Source organism: Coturnix japonica, chromosome 2 (genome assembly GCF_001577835.2).
Source record: "Coturnix japonica isolate 7356 chromosome 2, Coturnix japonica 2.1, whole genome shotgun sequence".
NCBI lineage: Eukaryota > Metazoa > Chordata > Aves > Galliformes > Phasianidae > Coturnix > Coturnix japonica.
In genome coordinates this window covers 68732357-68745759 of record NC_029517.1, presented here as the reverse complement: position 1 = coordinate 68745759, position 13403 = coordinate 68732357, and the positions used below count along the sequence as shown (strand labels likewise).

At 41.4% G+C, this 13403-nt stretch overlaps 1 long non-coding RNA gene across 1 annotated transcript in view; it reads right to left on the bottom strand.

The window, feature by feature from the left end:
* Window positions 1-660: 660 nt before the first annotated feature.
* Window positions 661-13403, bottom strand: part of LOC107309705 — a 31389-nt gene continuing 18646 nt past the window's right edge. Inside the window, exons 2-3 of the long non-coding RNA XR_001553296.2 lie at window positions 4171-4242; window positions 661-3819 (exon numbers count right to left, since the gene is read on the bottom strand). This is a non-coding gene — a long non-coding RNA (uncharacterized LOC107309705). The remainder of the gene's footprint in view (window positions 3820-4170; window positions 4243-13403) is intronic.

The following is a 13403-nucleotide window of genomic DNA, read 5'->3' as shown; positions in this document are numbered from 1 at the left end:
TCCCACTGCCCCTCCAACTGCACCAGCTCAGGTAGGTCTGTGTGAGTCTATTCAGTGAGGTGGAAATTATTTGCCATATGAACAACAGCACTGGATGTTTACAAACACTGAACTTCTGAGACTAGTGTCCTTCTGTGTCTTGTTCTTTTGAAGGACTTTCCCAAAGAAGAACATTGAGTATGCTTAATCTGAAAAAGCTGCTAAAATGGATTAGCTAAAATGTATTAAATCTTACGTAGTAGTCAGCTTCAGAATTAAGTTGGCCTTTATAAGTCTTATCTCACTCCACTTTAATTCTGAGCAAGGAGATCTACACAGGGATTTAATGCAATTTAATCAATCCACTTTAAATTCAGGACATTTAGTGAGTTTGAATTTGTTTCCTTCTAAATCTCTGTGTAGACAAACCTCTGACAGATATGCCTGAGGGATGGTTGGTGGATGGTAGGAACCTGCGGTGTTGTACCTGTTTTCCTGCAGAATGGTGCAGGATTCCTATTTTCCCTTGTAATTTTGACACCCAAACCCTCTTGAATTGAACTTGATTCTGAAAACTGAAAGAATCCTTTTTGTCATAACTGCACAAAGGTGCCATTTTTAAGCAGTCCTTTTGGTTCTACCAGTACTGACAAAAGCGAAAACACAAAATTTAGATGTCCGAATAGAAGAAGACAGCTCTGCTATAAATTCCTTCTCAGAGCATCGAGCCACGGGGAGACACAAACAATATTTCTGACAACAAACACCTTTTATTCATGGAGCTCTTACTACCAACAGACGTACCAACAACAGGGTTGTTACTATCTACCAGCTACTCCAGTAAACCAAAACCAACTGTCTCTCTGGAGCACCTGGAGGCCAGTTAGTCCCTCTTGATCGTCGATATTTGGTACAGCTGAAATGAACATCATTTAAGCTCCTTAAGAGGAACTACCATGTTTCCCAGACTTTTCTGTCCCAGAAAGGAGAAGGAATGAGCTGGAAATGTAAAATCATTCTGTCAGTCTTTCTTCCCATTTATTCATATTGATATATCTAAGCCTTCATCCCCTCCATAAGGTATGTTTCTGTTCAGAAGTCACATATTTCACACTGTTCATCTCCTAAGGGCAGCAAGAATAATATATGAAAGGAAATAGTCATTTCTCCACTATTGCTTGGAGGTTTGTATCGTAATTCAGAAAAGCCTGAGCAAGCCTGTAACTTGCAGGATTTTGCAGGCTTCCCTGCACATTTTGTTTTCTAAAGTCGTTTAAAATAAAATCCTCAACAGCAGGCAAAATATGTATGAGAAAAATATTTTTTGTTGCTGGTTTTCAGAGGGAGTGAGGCACGCTAGTGAGGGTCAAGATGATGCTTCCTTGTTTGAGACATAGGCTTGTGTTACCGCCTTCTGACAACACAGCCACGTGTTTTTAGGCTGCATGGGGAAAGGAAAATGACATTTTCTATATCACACACATCCAGTCATTGTCATCTGAATGAGGCAAGCTTTTCAGAAGCAGTTTCACAACTAGTACCAGGGATCTCCATCAGAGGTGAAAGCAGAGTCTCATTCTGGGTTTGATGCCATTCCCAAATTACCATATCAGTATCTTTCCTTCTCTTACCTAGAAGGTCAGGAACTAGTTTCTCAGTGTACTTACAGAGCTGCTGTGTCCCTGTCCTTATCCCTTGGCACCACCATCTTGTTGTCATCAGGCTGTGTACCTCAGAGAGCATGTGCAGTGAATTATCTTTCCTTGCCTCATGTGCAAATCAGTAAAAACATTTCCATTGGTGTATTTTCATTTCTCCTTTGTTCTGTTCAAACAGTTGACTTTTTTCCAGGCCTCTATATACTGCCTGTCTCAGGGCCTACAGAGTCACCTCTGCAAAGGGTATCCACCTATTCTGGTAACTTCATCTCCTTTTCTTTCTAAGCACATTGTAATGCTGGTCTCCCACTTTGTGTGTCTCACACCTTCACATATCTGCTACAGCTTCCTTACTGAAGTCCAGCCAACCATCTCTTTCCAGTTGCCAACACCAGTTTTCCTGTCTATTCTTCACCTTCTTGTGCTGCTTTTTTCCCATCCTTACTAGTACAGGCCCTTACATAAAAACCCTCTCTAAACCCGTCCACTGATTCTACCCATATCTGTTTCCCTCGAAAGGGAGGCTCACTTAAAAAACAGCCCCTAAATGACAGCTGGGACAGCTAGGAGCCAGCTGCTACACAATTTGACAGCATCTTCATGGCAATTGAACAGACTTTCACTGCTCCTTGTTGCTATCCTTCCCTTCTATTAGGTTACTACCTGACTTGGGTCTGTACAGGACCAATCAAGCAACACAAGTCCAGGTCACTCCTCCTGACATGCAGACATTAAATGATAGATTCTTGTTAGATTGGAAACCCCCTGGACAATAAGATAGGTGTTGCATCTTCTCCTGTATGTCATATCACATAGTAGTCACGTTGAGAACTAGTAACAGGCACTATTGAAGATATAGTTAGTGAATTGGCCTTTTACTTATATCTTGTTGCAGTAAGAATCTCTGTCATTCTCTTAGTGGTTTGCTGCTTGTAGGGTGATTTTAATTAAAACGTAAAATGTCAAACATTAGTAAGAAGGAGGATAACCCTGTGGGGAGTGAGGATGAATCAAATTTATTAGTCACTAAGCAGCAGGCTGGTAGCCCTTCACTAGGAGAAATTTTAAAAGGTACTTAATGTGAAATATAGAATCAGGCTAATCCTCCCTATTCTAACAATTTTAAAATAATATCACAAGTTTAGAACAATTCCAAAAACTAAAGGTAAAACCACTGCAGAGATTAAAACAGTCCTGTTAATATCGTTCTGCAGGACACCACAAGGACGAAGTTTCATTTATGAGATGTAAATTAAAATCTCTCTTATAGGGGTGTATTTCCCTCTGATAAAGAAATGGCTGTGCTTTGCAATGTATGCCATGTCTAAAGAACTGGAAGAGCAACTGGCATTTAGGTAGCAAGCAAGGAAACTAGTCTGTGGGTCTACTTCTTATAGAACCATTTCCAAGAACTGGATTTGTCCATCCACACTTCTCAGGAGCAGTGAAGATTCTCAGACTGAAGCTGCAAATGTCAGGACTACAGCACATAAGCTTCACCTGTCCTCTTCACCAGCCCAATATGTTCTGAGTCCACTGGATCATTCTGTGGTCTTCCTCATCATCCACAGACAGTCAGCATCCTCATTATTTTGCATTGTTCTCCATTAAAAGCATTTCTAGAATGCTATTTGAAATATTCAAGCTGACCAAAATTCACCTCCTCTTTCCCTTTGTTCTCAAGTTTCAAACTTGACTAATTCAAAGCAAGAGTAGAACAGCATCCCAGCTCTCCCATGTATATATTACACTGTGATATATTCTCCATACAAATTATGGAGAAGTTTATGAGGGTGTTGAAAGATCTTTACCTTATGCATACAGTTAAATACACATAATGATGCAGAATTTATATTGCCTTTCAAAAGGTGGTATCTGTGTGGGCGCCCTCCTGTTGGATTTTCATCTCTATGAATTGATGGTGGAATTTGCTCTGATTCCCTCTGTGATACGGAAGCAGCAGGTTTTGGTTAATCATTGTCTCTCTGCAATTCTTTCCAGCCCCTGCACACTGCTTAGTGATTGTGTTGGGTGCAAGCACTCTTTCCTGGTTCCACATGGCCCACACACCTCACAACACACAGCTGGTGTTCTGCTGGGTCATGGCTGCACTGCCTCCATGAGAGGGTTAGACTGCCCGCAGCAAAGAGATTGACTCCTATCCATAACAGGACAAGAGCACCTGTAGGAGAAATCAAGGCAGCCATCTCAACAGTAGAATGAAATAGAGGATAAGTTTCACACCATCACTCCATAATGTAGCGCTATTTATTTATTTGTTTTATTAACTTACAACTGGCTATAAATTCTGGTAAAGATTTTGAAGAATTATCAGCTAGAAATCTTTTAACTGTTTCAGACAGCTTGAAATCTAATTCTATATGGCAGAAAACAGGCAGCATTTGGGATGGGAGAGGGAGAAAAAAAGAGTAGAGCAACAATATGGGAGGGGAGAGGGAGAAAAAAGAGTAGAGCAACAATATAGAGCTTACAAATTACAACCAAGTGGAGCTGTCAATAAGATCTTGCTCACCATATTGTCACAGAATTTTCCTTCTGTGTCACGTTGGTCATTACTGTAACACTACATGAGAAATCACTCCATCTGTTAAAGAAGAAAAGAAAAGCAGCTGCTAGCCTCCTGCAAAGATGGAATTAACAAACACCCAGTAACTGTATTTCTTTCATCACAATTTTAGTCCCACTTTTTTTGTGCCGCACAAGCCACCAAGCAGTTCTACTGCTGTAGCAATAAGGTCCTCAAAAAGCTCATTAATCAACACAAAAGATGCTACCTAGGGAAGGAGCATTTTCTTTGACAGTTTCAATTTCTGCACTGATAGTCTGGAGGGTGTCAGGGTTTCTTTGGTGATGGAGGAGAAAAAGTTAGCATTTTGGGCAGTGGGGACAATAATCTCATCATCACAGTGGAATACAAGGAATCTTCATAGCATTGCAATATTATTTTCCTAACCTAGCTTGGCATTTGAATCAAGAGAGCTCCATTATGTCCAGCCACAGAAAATAAAAGCACCTGAATGTGAGAAACCGAGGGACCTGAAGCAAGAGCAGCAAGCTGTCAGTAGAGGCACTCGGGCTGAGTAGGAAGCCTGGGTTGAGATGACTTGACATTAACACTGAACAACACAGAGACTCCCTAGGAACAGGCTTCTTCAGCATCACATCTAGGCTGTATGCACCAAGTAAAGAGCTGTGTAGGATTGCACCTATGCACTGTACTTTTCTATGCCTCAGTTAAATTGGAGGTAGCCTCCTGCAATTTAAGGGACACTGAGCCAAGCTTGGGGAAAGTCCAAATCAGTGTCTAATAGAGACCAAATCCTAAACCAGTCAGGCTTCTGCTATGAAAAGGGGAGATCATTAAACACTACTTAACAAAAAAAAGAAATAGCAAAATCAGATATGATCACCAGTGCTATACTGAATTAAAAATTAAAACATCTATGGAAGAATGTAGGCTGGTTTGAGTGATTAGATGGGACTATACAAAAGACAGCATGTTGCAGTTAGACAAAGCTCAGCTCTGGAAGCTCACATCTCACTAATTGCCACCTTTATGTTGTGTATCCCTGCACTAGTGAAGCCATGTCCGGTGCCCAGAGTCTGGACAAACCCTGTGGCCAAGATCAGAAGACATGGAGCCATTGGATGTAATTTGAAGGTGCATTACCTCATGTTACCCTTCCTATTCTGTTCTCTAGCCACTTGCTTTTGACTGAGAGTGGAGGCAGGAGCCTCATTAAGGGCATGTCAAGTATAGCTGCTATTGTGCAACTCTTCATTTTCACCAGCTCAGAATTTTTTCCAGAAATGTTCTTTAACAAGCTTGCAGCAGCATCTACATTAGAAGAGAAATTTAAAAAGGCAAATGTATTTCCAGCTTCTTCAACAGAAACCCTCTGAACTCAAAGAAAATTCATCCAGTCTGGGAGCATTCCTGATCAATCTGCTATCCTGTAGGATTCTTCAGTTCGCTTAAGGGTGGCGTGCAACTCTTATGTAGCAGAAATAAAATGCCAATAGGCAGCATCCTTCCAACAATCTGTAACATGGTACAGTAATTTTCTGGAAAGAATGAATGACTTTCGTTACAAGTGCAGGAGCTGTATCTGTTCATCTGGTCTGTTAATTCATCCAAAATAGACTTTACTATTGTAAGTGGCTAAATGGCTGCTGTAGCTGGTAGTTTACTTCAAAATAACTACTGAAAATTCTCCACTAATCGAATATTACTTACATTACAGCAACTCAAATAAAGACCATGTGAGATAAATTCAGATTTTCTAGTAGAGTGAGATAGTAAAAATCTAAATCCAAAGAATTTTTACAGAGTAGAAGCAATGGGTCAAAGGGAAAACAGGGCACAGAGATCTGAAGTGATGCTGCAGAATAGCAAAGCGAATAACAGAATTAAATCTCTCAAGTCCCACTAATGATTTCATAAACAGAAACCTCATGTTAGTATCAAGATGAGATATCCAAACAAGTTGTAATGTTGTAAAAGTGATTTTAAAAATAAATAAATAATAAATCAGTACCCACTGCAGTTGGTTGGGAATCTGTCAGAGGGTTTCAATCTAATGTCACTGGAGAAGGAAGTTAGATTCTTCACGTGAGAGCCCGTCAGCTTCTAGAGTGTGGGTGTACAACCTTTTGTCTTCCCTGTGCCACACTGAAGAGGAATTGTATTGGGTGGAAAGAGTGTCTTGGTAAGAGAGGGCTTATAGAAGTCAGATGTGATCAGATATTGGAGTTGAATATCTGATTGCAACTGTATACAATCCATTTGAAAATCTGCAGGTAGTGTATTTATGTCAACTGAAAATGGAATTACAAATATACCCCAAAATGGATTATTTCTTCGGCTATCTTAAAACCTGTTCTCAAATTTGTTTACCAGAATGGAAAGCATGGCAGTGCACTTTTCGCTGTTCACAGGACTGTGTTTATCCACTGTTAACACAATGCATGCAATTATTTGCTATCACTTGAGTTCAGAACTGCACTGCTCCCTCCCTGTGTCCTGGTTTCAGCCCATACTGATTGTACACCAGTGTTTGGTTGTTGTGTGCAGTGGGTGCACACCTGGGCTGGGCCTGGCTGCTTGGTGGGGCAGAGTTGCCACCATGATGGTGTGGGGCAGTGAGCGGCCATAGGATGGTGTGGGCTGTGTGTGGGCCATGAGTTGGACATGCCTGTTCTAGAAGAATAAAAGCAACCAACCGACTAGGAACGCTCTTCCTGAGATACCTTCCTCCAGCCCAGAGTGAAACTTCTGGCTAAGCCTCCAGAAATCCCTTGTGGGCTAAAGCCCTCTCTGGACTGACTCAGAGCACAGCCTGGCCCCAAGTTTCTCCCACCTTGGAGCACCTGGTTGTCTCTGCTACCTTCTTCAGAAATGAGTAAATGCAGTTGAGTTGATGTGGGAGGGATTCAGTTTCCTGTCCTTGTTCTGAAGAGACCACCTACATGCATGCAACAGAGCCACTGTCTTAGCCCACATATTGAGTTTTAAACATAACAAACAAGCTGAAAGGGCCTAATGCTTTCCAGTCCTATTGTTTTGACCAGGGACAGGCCACAGGGTTTGGATCTGTGCAAGTATCTTTTATACCAGAGAATATGCTGTTAGCGTTTATGTGGCTTTGGTTCAAGCCATTCCATGTTTTGACAAGAAAGGAAATTGTCATTTGGAGGCAACATGACATGAAGGCATTCAGTGCACTGCCAGTCTGTCATACTGCAGTATTTAAGCGTAAAGGGTCAGCAAAACCACTGTATCACACATAAACCTTTATATAGTCATATTTATTGTGCAAATGAAGAACTGTTTTGCCCAGTGCTCCTGCCTAGGAGCTTGGCACTGCTGCAAGAGCTAGTCCATGTAGTAAACTGGGCTTTATCTCAGTCTGAAAGACTCTCAAAGTCCTTGAATACAAAAAGCTCAATTTAGGAAGAAATTGCACTGTGTAAATATAATCCACAATGAAGGCTCTCAGAGTCACAAAATAGCATGACTATATCTCTGATTACTAATTTAATCAGGCACCACAAGCACTTAAGTGAAGAACCCAAACCAGACAAAAGGAGCTCCTCACTGCTGTTTTTAGAAGGCTGTATTTTGCAATGGAAGTGTGAGAAGAGATCCCACTTTGTAACTGATCCCATGTCTGTGGGGCAACGTTTATTAAAACTAAATAAGATTACACCAAAATGAATAGTGAGAATATGCGCAGACCCAATTCTGCACTGGCAAACCATGTACTCACTGTTAAAAGGGAACAGCTGCATTTCTACCACTCAGAAAGAGCTAGCCTTGATGACTAACATAGAAAATAAGAAATAAAGCCAAACCAGAACACAGACATGTGGGCTACAGGTGAAAGTCTCTTCACTGATAAAGCAAACATCCACAGGAACATCTAGCACATGATAGGACAATCAAAATAATGCAGCATTTACATACCTCTTGATACATCCATGAGCAGCCCACTGCTGCTTATGAAAGTTATTTCTGTTAGCTTAATTTTCTGACAATATCTCAAAGTGGTATAAAAATATCTATATGACACATACCTTCTTCCTCTCACCCATCCTCCTCCCTGCTCAGCCCTAAGAAAGCAATGGGTGAAAAAATATAAAACCACAGAAGGTGGAATGTCTACTTAGTGGATGTATTAATAGCTCAACCTATTTTCTGATGTAATTGCATTAATCGCTCCTGTCCCAAATGGCTTTCCAGGAGAAAAAGTAAGGTTCGTTTAAATATTAAACACTGAAAGTTTTCAGGTTTTTGTTATGGCTTTGCAAGCAGATATGAAGCAGAGTGCTAAATATCAGAACTCTGCCTAGTTGAAGGCTGTTGTGTTAGCAGGAATCCTCACCTATTTGTACAAACTAGCATGTACCAGATGGCTCCATGGGAGTCAGGAGGCTTGAAATGGAGCAATCATTCAGTCTACAGATGGAATATACAGTACATTCCCAGTTAAGTAAGGGGCTCATTTATTCAGATAGATTCTGCATATATGGAGCGTGTCTCAGAGGACATGCCGGTTTCTATCTCCAGATTGCTAGTGAATTTCTAAGCTAGTGTCCATCTTCTGCCATGCTTCTGCTACCAGATTCCAGCAGAAAGCCACCTTACTAAAAACGTGAAGTTCTGCTCAAGCTGTGCTGAGGCATTACATTGAACACATTTGTAGTTTTATATATATATATATATTTCCACTCTTTTCACACCTCAGGAAAACATTTGGAGAGAATCTTCTAATTCAGTGTTCTGATCAGAGCAGAACTGCATATTTATATACTAGTTATGATTATTTATCACCAGAAAATAAATCAGTGACTTAAAGCTAATTAAGACCTATAACAGCAACACCCACTGTTGCTACACAGAGTCCCAGAGGACAGTCAGCCATGCCCGCCTTTGACATCTACAGTAAATGAAGCACATAGGCAACATGCATGCTTTAGAGGAAAGAAGCTACAGGAATTATTTCTCTTGAACAGATTTCCAGAGATGTCCAAGTTTATAATGTGGAGTTGGAAACTTATACATAAAGCAAGCAATTAGTCACATTCATGGAAGAAGGACAATTCAAGTGCATTTTCTACTCCCTTGACTGAGTTATTGCTTAATTCCTTTCCAAGTGATCAAATGAAGGGAAGGAGAGTGAGGTGGGTAGAGGCCAGTCACAGATACTCCCAGCTCATTCACAACTAGAGCAAGGGGCTGACTTTCAGGAAACATTCCATACAGAGGGAAAATACCTCCTCCTATGATTTTTGTTCATTAGCAAACTAGTTTAAAACATACAGAGCCCTTCTTTACATATGAAGCTTGAAAGTAGGTCCTGAGAGTATCATCAAGCCATGATATAACCCCAACAAAATCATTTGCCACCAAAGTCCACTTGGGATGCAGAGCTGCTCCAACAGTCGGAGGCTTCCCAGAGGGTCCAGCACCATCCTGCATGAGCGTTTCCAGTGTCTCCTTCACAGAGGAGACAGGATGGCTCCCAAGATGGAAGACTATCAGATGCTTTTTCCACCCTCTCCACAGCCCATGCTGCTCCTCCATAAAGGTCTACACAGGTGGACTGCTCACTTGAACCCTTATTATTTATCATTGGGCATAATCTTGATTCATGGTACCTGACAGAGGCAACAAAGTATGTGTTAAAGGCATAGTATAGAAATGTGAACATCACAGGAAGAGTACTGATTTATAATAAAAAATCAGAGGAGCAGGAAGAGGGAATCGTTAAGGGCCTATCTTCCAGTACTTTCCAAAGATGGGAGGAGCTCAATTATACCCAACAGCCTCACCTAATATAATCTTATTTGCTGTCTGTTTGCCTTTGAAGTACCTCTCCTGCAGTATGTCTTGACAATCTATTCTGCTACATCAAAAAGGAAAAGTTTTAGTACCTGTGCTTTTGGAGGGCTCATTAAAAACACACTAAGTAAAAGATGGAGCAGAAAATTGTTAGCAAATCCTCTGGGGCTTTCTGTTTTGTTTTTGTTGTCGGTGTTGTTGTTTTTCCTCAGATCACAGAGAAACCCATGCACTTTGTGGACTCCGTTACAGAGACGTTGATCACATGGACCACTGTTAATTCATCACAGCTTTGCTAGGCTACTTGTCTTCATTTGCCATGAACGCAAACAAATTCTACAGACACACCATATCAAATCTGTTCTCCTGAAAAGACACATTCACTGGTGAAACAAAGGGAAACGTAATGGGAATTAATAAACTTACATTTACTGCGCTAATTAGCATCTCCTAGAGGGCTTGATTATGTGTTTACACCAGTTAGATACAGCTCAGTATGAGAAAATACCCACATTTCATACATCAAAAGACATTTCTTTCATATTTCCTCTTCCATGCTTGTAGTAGTGAAATGTGAAGACAGGAGCATGAAGGAAGGTAGAATAATTCATTACCCCTTGTCTCCCACTGATTTGTACATTCAACTCTTTTTTTTTTTTTTTTATACAAACACTAAGTCATAAATTAGCTTGTAGCAAAATAGAATTAATTGAATGTCTTAGTAGGATCATCAAACCAAGGTTTAAAGTCAATTTATCTGCCTGGGATATTGCTAATGTAGTTTCAGCTCATTAGGGCAAGAGTGGTGGATGGGACACAGATCAGCTCAAGTTTTCACTATTCAGGGACAAAAACCTCTCTGAAATGTTCTGCATGAACACAAACGTGTAGATGCAGACACATTTATATTCAGAGGGAGAAAGAGAGAGCCACAAAACAACAACTTTCAAGATTAGGATTTTGTATTGTCCTGGTTTTAACAGGAATAGAGTTAATTTTCTTTATGGTGGCTGATATGATGCTGTGTTTTGGATTTAGGAAAAAAGAGTGTTGATAGCACACCACTATTTCAGTTGTTGCTAAGCAGGGGAGAGAAGGCATTACTGTTTGGGGAAGTGGCAGGGGATTGGTTGGCAGGTGGTGAGCAATTGCATTGTGCATCACTTTTTTGTATGTATATATAAAATATATATAATATATATAGCATATATATGTTATTAGTGCTATTTTATGTATAGTTTCTGTCTTATTACATGTATTTGTTTCAACACCCAAGTTTTCCAATTCTTTCACTGATTCTAGAGAGTGAAAGGCTGTGTGGTGCACAGCCCTTGATGGGTTAAAACACTGTGCCCAAGTGGCAGCCTTTTTCTCTGACTAGCAAAATAAACAGCACAGGAGAGCTCTCTCCAGGTCTTCCCAACCCTTATCCTTCTTCCACATGAGGGAATCAGGCCACAGATCACAACCATCCCATGCCCTACACAGTCAGGGTTGGCCATTGCAGCGGCCTGCAGACATCACAGCGGCCACCACTGCCGCACCCTTTGTGCTGTACCCCAAAAGTACGGGAGCACCGGCAGCTGGCCCACACTTGCCGAGCTCAGGCCTTCTGGGTGCCCACCTGGGTGTGGGGCAGGAGAGCTCAGCCAGGAGGTGGAGAGATTAGGGAGCATAAGGAAGAGTGAGCAGGAGATAGACTGGTAGACTCCCTGCCATACCTACAAGAAATGCACCAGGGTGATATATCGTAAGTAGTGGTGGATCCCCTACCCTGTCCTTGTTTACCCAAGGAAAATGGCTTTAAACTGAAACAGGGTATATATTAGGAAGAAAGAAGAAAATAGTTATTGTGAAGGTGGTGAGACACTGGAAGTTGTGAATGCCCCCTTCCTGGAAGTGTTCGTGGCCAGTTTGGATGGAGCTTTGAGCAACCTGGTCTAGTGGCTGGTATGATGCTGTTCTTTTCTTCATAGTGGCTGTCATGACGCTATGAAGAGGAGAAAAATAACATAGATGCAAAGATAGATGCATAGATAGAAAGACAGAGTGCAGAAGGAGCAGCTTGAGGCTGAGCACGGCCCACTCCTCCAGCCCCTTCCTTATAGGCAGCAGGATTTCCTGAGCTCATCTCACATGGGGACAGGATGCAACAAGCACCTCAAGTTCTTACCAAAGCATAAAGCCTGAGGGCTCTGTTCTCCAGTGTGTCCTCCAGCAACAGACATTTTTCTGAGACTACTGAACAAAAACCAGCAGGGCTCAAAGGCAGTTCATATATGCACCTGGATAAAGAAAACCTCCAAGGTGACAGAAGATGAAGTACAATCACCATGTGTTATCTGCTTGGAGAGGGACCACATACGTTGCAATTTTAACAACTTAAATCCTTAGGAGGAAGAGACAGCGCAGCACAACACCATAGGAAATATTGATGGTTTCACTGAAGGAAAAACACACCTGGCATATGTATAGCCAGCACATTGATACAAACAAGAAATAGATAGCATTTCAAATCTTCAAAAAAACCTGTGGTACACTACTTGTTAGCTGTGAGCACCTCACTTTTGTCGCTGCAGACACACCCTTTGCTCTCATTCCTGTTTACTGCTTGCATTGCAGGGAGACTTCAATCAGAACCAGTTGTGCTGCACGCATTGACAGGAGGCAGTACCTCACACCTCATAAAGAGGAGGAAAGAAGCTGCAGCAATGAGAAATGGAATGATGAAGCCTCTCAGAAAGAGTGATAGACTGTTCAAGTCACATCTTTACAACAACCTTAATGGAGCAACTTGTCAGACTGTTTACATGCCTAAATATACAGACAGCAGAATGATACAGCCATTTCCAAAAGCTCCCATATTCAGATCCTCTCAAACTGGGCACTCAGCCATTTTTGATAATGCACCTTTTAATGGTTTGCTGAGCAAACTTCTGTCAGGAACCTCAGAACGAGAGGACATCATCATTCATTAAAGCTTTATTCACAGCCTGTAGATAAGGTACTTCTTCATTTACCAGCAACACCCTAAGGGGTGTTACTGCTGACTTTACCTTTTCCAGGAGTAAAATTGCCCCAGAAGTCTTCCAACTTGTCATCACTTTTATTCAGCGTTCTTGCCTTGACCACAGACAAAGACTGTTAAGTCTGGTGGGTCTACCACATCATCAATATGGGGTCAACCAATCCACCTGCACTCTCAGGCAATAGGATCTAGCTCCTTGCATAGACAGGACAAAACTGTCCCAGGCTTGACTGCACTTAGGTGAAAGCAATGTCTGTTGGTGAGTTAAAACACATGACATGGGTAGCTGGTACCCAGATAGCTCCATTGGACATGCTGGCTTGACTTTTTCTTTGTTACCTTGCTGATTGTCAGCTGAATTGTATTGTTTGCA